Raw genomic sequence first — 7,228 nt, 5'->3', positions numbered from 1 at the left:
GCATTCGCCATCAGAGTAGGAATCGGGTTCCTGATGAAAATCTTGATCGCGTTAACGTCAACCAAGTTGTGAGCGTTAGGGAAGAGGAAAAGTCTGTAGATAAGAAAAGCGAAGATATCCTCAAAAGCACTTATATCCTTGATATGAGCGAAGTGTCGAGCTTGTTATATTAAGAACTTGGAGGAAAAACCCCTGACTCCTTTATTTCTGGTCATGTGAGTCATGACGTCCAATACTTTCAAAGGAGTGGTTTCTTCAATGATCATATCCTTGATATCCTTTTCCAAACTAGAGTACGGATCTTGCATACAAATAGGTATTCAAACCAGGTAAGCGTACTCCTCCAACATGGGTACGAGTTGATAATCTGAGAAGGTGAAGCAGTGATACTTCGGATCGTAAAACTGTACCAACGTGGGAAGGATTCTGTCTATGACGTCGATATTGAGAAGAGATAATAGTTTTTTGTACTTCTCCTCGAAAGCCTGGGGGATGACCACCAATTCTTCCAATTTCCTTAATTCCTTTACCTTAGGAATCTTGAAGGTGTAGCTCTTAGTTCTCCTTCTTTCGTAATCTATTTCAGGAATCTTCAAAGTTTACAACAAACCCTACTTAGTTTCCTCAGAGAATTTTGAAAAAAGACTGACGTTTTAATGGACACATGCATGAATGCATCACACAATTTGAAAACATGGGGTTGAAGTGGGGTTGTTACATGTCATGGAGTCATGTCTCTACCCTCGCCCTAAGGTGATAAACTAGAGATTTTGATTTTTGTACCTGTAGAATGGGTTCAAGGGGTCTCAGAATCGACTCGATCTCAAAGATATGTATGTCCTCAATAAGCACTTCAGGTGAGGTTGTCAGTATTTCAAGAGAATATCTTCTGAGTGTAGTACCTGTGTGACAATTACTTTCGTAATCACCGCTCTACGTCCTAAGAGGTTCTAAGTTGGGTTAAAATGTTACTAGGTTCCTCAATACAGACCTCCTTTGTCTTGGAAAAATGGAACTATTACGAGAAAACTCGTAACTTGCCAGATATGTCCAGAAGAGAAAGTACTTACTAGGCGGGTAACATCATATGTTAAGTGAATTCATAAGGCTTCCTGCAATTCAACTATTGGTCATACCACCTTATCTTAGTGTTCACTAAAATTTGGGTGTAGGATTTCTCTCCAAAAGGGAAAATCAAGCCCTTTCCCGATACAACCCATTAAAAATAAATAAGTAGAAATGCACAATCAATAGTAATGGATGAAAAATAAAAAGACAAAAGTAGGCAGGACCTTTGTTTTTTGAGGGGGGGATTGTTATCCCTAATTCCCCATGGGGTTGGACCAGCACAGGTGTGACTTATCCCCAGCAGAGTCGCCATTTTACTGTCGCACGCAGAAACGGCACCCTTTCCAGTGAAGGAGAGGAGTGGGTCCCTGGGGGTTTCTTTTGGTTATAGAAAGAACACGTAACACGAACTTTTAATCTACCCTACGAGGAGAAAGGGGAAAAAGATCTTAATAAACTCTAAGTTGGTTAGGTGTGGGGAGCACCTAGGAGAGATTCTAAGGATCGGGAGGTCGCTTATACAGAGGGATGGTATTAGCTGCCTAAGTATCTGTAGTACTCTATGAGAGCCCTGATGTAATTTTTATTCTTCTTATCCATGGTTGATTGTGCTTACTGTTTATTAGGAAACTTTCTCCTTTGTGATAGGAGAGAGAGTGAATTGATGAAAAGACAGGGAAACTAAGTGATTTGGTTTTTTGTTTGCTCGCAAAGATTCCTTGTGAATCTCATGCCTACATATCACTATTGGAAGTCAGAGCTTTTGTAGTTCAGGGAACTAATAGGGAAATAGATTGAATTTTGGTGTCTTGTTTAGAGCCCAAGATTGAAGCTAAAAGTTTATCTCTGTTTTAGAGAAAAAGACAAGTCGTCATCTTAACGGAGATATATCTCACCTATTCCACCACAAACATTTTTTAAAGTAACAGAAAGTGAATTCTTTTCATAAGAGATGAACCTTACTTGAATGAAAGAAAAGTTTTTTCAACCATTTAAGGAAGGACAACAGCCTGGATTGAAATCAACAGTGCGTGCCTCTTACATCAGGTAAATGGGATTTTTTTTGATAATGTATGTGTTTTGAATGTGGTGCAATAGACGAAATCTCTTTTCCACAGAGATGAATCATGTCTCATCTCTGAAGAGAAGATTTGAATTTTTTAGTGTCTTGTACAAGGCCCAAGATTGAGGCTTTAAAGGGAATTAGGACCGACTCTATTAGGGATTATTTTGAATGGAAGATTTTTACGTGTTATGTACGAAGCCCGAAATTGAGGATGACTTAGAGGGGATACTCTATTGAGTGGAGACTATTTTTGTCTTGTATGAAGCCCAACATTGAAGTTGGCTCTTCTAGGAAGAGTAGCATACTTCTTGTATAAATCCCAAGATTAAAGCTGACTTGACTGAGGAATGAATTTTGAAAACAGTATGTATTGACAGATTGTGTTTGGTGTCTTGTACAAACCTAAGATTGAGGCTGACACAGCTGGGACACAAATGTAAAGATGAGTTATTACTGTCTTGTATGAAGCCCAAGATTGAAGCTGACTCTAAGAGGAAAACACTCTATTATGTTTGGATTTTTACTGTCTTGTACAAATCCCAAGATTGAGGTTGACTCATTAAGAGAAAAAAAGTTCTGAAAGGGTGAGCTTTTGGAATTTTGGAGATTGTGAATGACTCTATTTTGTGTCTTGTGCAAAGCCCAAGATTGAGGCTGAATCCACTGGGGATGATTGAAAGTTAAGACTTTCCATATCTCTTTCTCTGCATGGGAAGAAACTCAATACAGAGATTGAGAATACTTGAATGATTGTGATTGGATGATTTAAGAATTGGATTCTCACAGGTATTGGCTAAAGGGAGCTATGTCTTGTCTTGTGCTTTTAAGAGGAAGCTGAGGGAAATGCTTTTAAGAAGCCCGTGGGTCCTTGTATTGTGAGCCCAAGAGAAGGCTAATCAAGGGTCATTGAGGGTCCTTGTTGTAGCATAGGAGAAAGCTAATGTTGGTTTGACCTTATTAGGCTCTAAGCAAGAGGTAAGAGGTTTCACCGGGAAATAATCCTCTTTAGGTGGAAGTGCCCTATTGTTTGGTCTAAGGGTTTCAAGATGTTTCACCGGGAATAATTCATCTTGTGGGGTGAGAAACTATGTTGTCTAATTAGGAGAGGCTTCACCGGGAAGTAATCCTTAATCCTGGTCAAAGCCCTATAATATATATACAGTTATTTGTCTTAGGTTTTTTCTCTGACGGAGATTTAAGCAGTATATATACAGTTTATATTTGACAAATATATAACAAGTATAACAAGTATAACAAGTATAACAAGTATATACAATGGATATGATGGAAGATATAACAAGTATAAAAGGTATGACAATTATAACAAGTTATAGACAGTAATTTAAATAAGAATGCAAAGAAATGTTTAGGGATGTCAACTTGCCTCCGTTAGCGGGGATCCCCGTGGGGATTCCCCGTTTGGGGCCCCAAAGACGGGGAATTTTCCCCCCACGGGGACGGGGATGGGGAACAAAGTCTCCCCGAAGACACTTCGGGGATGGGGGTGGCGTAAATATCCCCCGCCCCGTGGAGTCCCTGCCCCGTCTAAAATAGCATAATGTCCTGAATTTATTTATAATTTTAAATTATTATGTAAGTTTATTTTTCATATCATATGATTAATCTTATACAAATATTAAAAATATATATGTATTGTTTGTAAAAAAGTGGAATCTAAATGGTTATTTCAATTTTTTTTTGTTTGAAATTTTGGTGGTCATGACATTCAATATTATAGATTAAATATTGTTAAACCAATATATTTATCATAAAGGAATAATTTCTAAATTTTTTGTGGTTAGTTTTTGAAGCATTTACTATTAATTTGATTTAAAATAACAAATAAAAAAAAATCATGTTTATGGATCTCCGCATGAACCGCGGGGATCCGCGGGGACGGGGATGGGGGAGAAAATTCCCCCGTAGCGGGGACCCGAAGCGAGGATGGGGAATAAATTCGAGGGCGGGGATTGTGATGAGAATGTATCCCCCGCCCCGCCCCGCCCCGCCCCATTGACATCCCTAGAAATGTTTTTGATGTTTTTTAGATGTTTTTATGAATGTTTTTTATGAAGGAAAATAAAGTTGTTGGGTCTTACACTCTGATTGAAGCCCGGGATATTTATTTACCGTATGAACAAAAGGTGTTGGGACTTATACTCAACGAGAAGCCCATTGATTTGAATAAAAATAGGAGAGAACTTTATTTGAAAATAGTTGAATGTTTTAATTGAAAATAGTTGAGGTTAAAAAAACAGTTTGAATGAAATAAGAAATCAAAAAGGGTTGGGACTTACACTCTATTAGAGGCCTAGAAGAATAACTATTTATGAAAAATAGATGAAAGATGTTTTGACAACAAATGAATATATTCAAATAAAAGGTTTGGGACTTACAACTCAAGGAGATGCCTAGAAAAATGTTTACAGAGAATTTGATTTCTTTTGATTGAAAGTTTGGAGGGTTTTGTTGTTTGAAAACCCTAATCGTCTGTTAAATCGTGAATTGTTATATAACATTTTAAAAAAAAACATACCAAGTTTGAGGGAAAGGTATCATCCATACCTATTTAAGACTTATAAATGATATTTTATTCACATAATTATTTAAACTTTGATTAGGTTTTGAAGAATCAAAAGAAAACTTATTTTTTAAGTATTAAAAAATACTAAGAAAGTGACACTTTTTAACCTAATAAAACTATATTAAATAATTAATATTTTTGTGATTTTTTTTGTGTGATCATAAAATATATATGATAAGTGACTGGTGTGCAAAAAAATTAAAAATGATTAATTTTGATGGGTGAATTAATTGAGTGAAGTTGTGAAGAAAAATGAAGAAAAATAGTTGTAAAAAAGAAGACTTGGCCTTGCCAAGGGTTGAACTCGCGCATGGCTTGTAAGAGAGGTGACTTCATTTGGTTTTGAGTTAAAACAAGAGTTTAAAATAGTTTGAAAAATAAAACAAACAAAAGGTCTGAAGGGGGGTCAAACCCCATACCTTGGGCATGAGAGGACTATGGACGTGCGTCTTGGCCACTAGGGAAGATGATGTATTCAAGTTTAAACATGCAAAACATTAAAAATATATTAAACTCTATCCCTGAATTCAAAAAAATGGCGCAAAATCCATCTTCTTCTTCCCCAAGCTTTTTCAAATTACTGAAAATCTCATCTCCCTCATTTCTCAACCATTTGCAAAGATGTAAACACCAATTCCACTTATTTTCATCGAGGAACATGATGGTGGTACTTAATTGCATCTATTTAAAGTTTATATCAAGATTATTCGTATGAATAACTAAGAACCCTAAAACGAAAATTCAATCTGAAATGGTGTATATGCATGAATTCATTCAATTGATTGAGGGCTAATGATCTATAAGTGTGCAAAAACATGATGGAAACTTGTTTTAACATTTATCATGCATGGATCATAGAGTTAGAAGTTAAACTTACTAACCTTATAGTGAGAATCTGGTATCTTTATATGGAAGGGGTTTGAATGCTCAATTTGGATTGAAACCTTCTGGATAGCTCTGCCCAACTCCAACTGCTTAAGCTCCAAGTTGAAGATGGAGATGATGATTCTGATGTTTTAGAACCCCAATGAGGACTTAGATCACTTCTACATTATCTGTAGGAAGTGTAGGGATGCTCACTTTCAAGGGAGTATCTTAGGTTTGAAGAATTCAATTCTTCACACCATGAAAATCTTGAAATATGTGAGATAGAGGGAGAAGTGAGAAAGCAAGAATTTTGGTTGCTTTGGTGTGATTTTTAATGGAGATGAGCTCTCTATTAATAAGCAAATGAAATGAGATAGCCTTGAGAGCAATGATCTTGAGTTTGAACAACTTGATGTGTAAGTTATGGAATATTCCAATTATGTAATGATGAGCTTTTTGGCCATGGTTTGATTCCAATCCTCTAGCCTCCCATTCCTCTAACTATGAGTTTGATTCAGATTATATGATGTAATCAAATTGGTGATTTGGAGATAAGTTTGATGATTCATAATCTGCTAATGATTTCAAAAAAAGTATTATTTACTTTTTCACATGGCAAGTGAAAAATATGGTACTTTATATTCTCTTGTAACGATCCAAAATTATACCAATTACCCTTGGTTAATCATAATGCATTAACATGTGCATAATTGGTGAAGAACTTGTGAAAAATTGGTCAAGGGCAAAACTTGTTATGCATAAAACTAGTCTTATGGTGCCTTCTTTGGAAAATCATAACTTCTTGCTCAAGTAAGATCCAATCATGTTCTAAGACTTTTTGGAAAGCTTAGATGATGTAATTCAACTCTCTTGTTGATGGTTTGAAATAATTATTCTTGTATCAATGTGAAAAGTGACTTGGAAGTTGGTGAAAAAGTTGCTAAAAAAAGACTTAGAAACTTTTTTCTAAGTGTTGGAAGAAACTTCATGAGCCCATATCTCTCAAATGATTGATTTTTTGACAAAATGATTGAAGAGGTGAGTTGAACGATTGCAAGGAGAGGGATTTCTGTTGTGATTGAAGAATGTGGAGAAGGGTTGTAGAAGATGAAGACCGAAGTTTTGTGGTGTGAAAGGAGAATGATATTGAAGGTATGAGGTTCTTCTATGTGAATTCTTGAACCTGGTTTTTGATTTTTCGTTTTTTATTTCAGATTGAAGATTGGAGAGAGATTCTCGATGAGCAATTGATGAAGAACTGTTGAAGGTTGGAGTTGAAGATTGAAGCAATGAATATTTAAGAGTGAGCCATCCTGGGTTTGTTACCAGGTGAAATGATCAGAGCCCTTGATCTGGAGGGTTTGTTACGGATTGGATAGGGGACCGGTTTTGCCTTGGTTTGGAAGCAGCTTGAGTTGATTTTCTCAACGGCGTCTCACATCAGGATTGTAATAGGTGTATGACCTCCTCTGAAATCTCCATATTAACTCATTTATTGCATCTGTAACATTATTTTTGAAAGTAAGTAAACAGAGATCCTTCTCTAGCGGTTAAAAGCAAACTTGCATTTTGTGATTTAACAATTGGAACCCATTAAGAAGCACATTCAGATCTCACTGATTTGTGGTAAGTACAGAGTCCAT

The sequence above is a fragment of the Vicia villosa genome, unplaced genomic scaffold (genome assembly GCF_029867415.1).
Source record: "Vicia villosa cultivar HV-30 ecotype Madison, WI unplaced genomic scaffold, Vvil1.0 ctg.000101F_1_1_1, whole genome shotgun sequence".
Classification (NCBI taxonomy): Eukaryota; Viridiplantae; Streptophyta; class Magnoliopsida; order Fabales; family Fabaceae; genus Vicia; species Vicia villosa.
This window is presented reverse-complemented; position numbering follows the sequence as displayed.